The 892-nt window shown below is 37.7% G+C and overlaps 1 non-coding gene across 1 annotated transcript; it reads right to left on the bottom strand.

Annotated features, from left to right (window-relative positions):
• Positions 1-433: 433 nt before the first annotated feature.
• Positions 434-539, bottom strand: LOC121998963. Its single transcript, XR_006116742.1, has one exon. It is a non-coding gene; the product is annotated as a small nucleolar RNA R71 (small nucleolar RNA).
• Positions 540-892: the final 353 nt, after the last annotated feature.

Raw genomic sequence — 892 nt, forward strand, 5'->3', positions numbered from 1 at the left:
AGAATATTTCATAGAAGAAAAATTCTGCAAAGACAACAAGAAGAACAAGAACATTCTATCATGGCGAATAGACCACTAAAGGATTATGCAACACCTTATGCTAGGGGTTTTCGATCTAGTATTTCAAGGCCTTCAATTGAAGCAAACAATTTTGAGATCAAACATGTAATTATATCTATGGTGCAGCAAAATTAGTTTGGTGGAGGACCGCATGAAGACCCAAATTAACACTTGGAAGTCTTCTACGAAATATGCGGCATAATGAAAATGAATAGTATTCCTTCAGAGGCAGTGCGCCTACTATTATTTGGGTTTTCTTTGAGAGATAGAGCCAAGCAATAGCTGAATTCTTTGGCTCCAAATAGCATCACCACATGGGAGCAATGTGAGCAACAATTCCTCGACAAATTCTATCCTCCAAGTAAAACAGCTCATATGAGGAATCTTATTGCAAGCTTCAAGCAAGCAGACTTTGAATCTTTATTTGAAGCTTGGGATAGATACAATAGTATGCTCAGACAATGCCCACACCATGGTTTGGAAAGATGGTTTGTGCTACACACATTTTTATAATGACATTAATTATCATACAAAAGTGTCCCTTGATTCAGCTGCTGGAGGGGCACTTATGAATAAGAGCTTGGATGAAGTCGAGGAGATAATTGAAAGTGTAGCACAAAACCACCATCAATGGGCTAATGAAAGAAGTGATGGCTATTCTTGTATGAACCCAACAACGAAAGCATCAGGAAAATTTAATGTTGATGTAGTGACCTTATTGGCTGCAAAACTGGATGCTCTTACAAAAAGGTTTGAGAATATGGGAGTTATTTCAAATACGGTCAATGCCGTTGTTTCTTCTTGTGAAGTATGTGGAAGTTCTGAATATTCA

The sequence above is a fragment of the Zingiber officinale genome, chromosome 6A (genome assembly GCF_018446385.1).
Source record: "Zingiber officinale cultivar Zhangliang chromosome 6A, Zo_v1.1, whole genome shotgun sequence".
Classification (NCBI taxonomy): domain Eukaryota; kingdom Viridiplantae; phylum Streptophyta; class Magnoliopsida; order Zingiberales; family Zingiberaceae; genus Zingiber; species Zingiber officinale.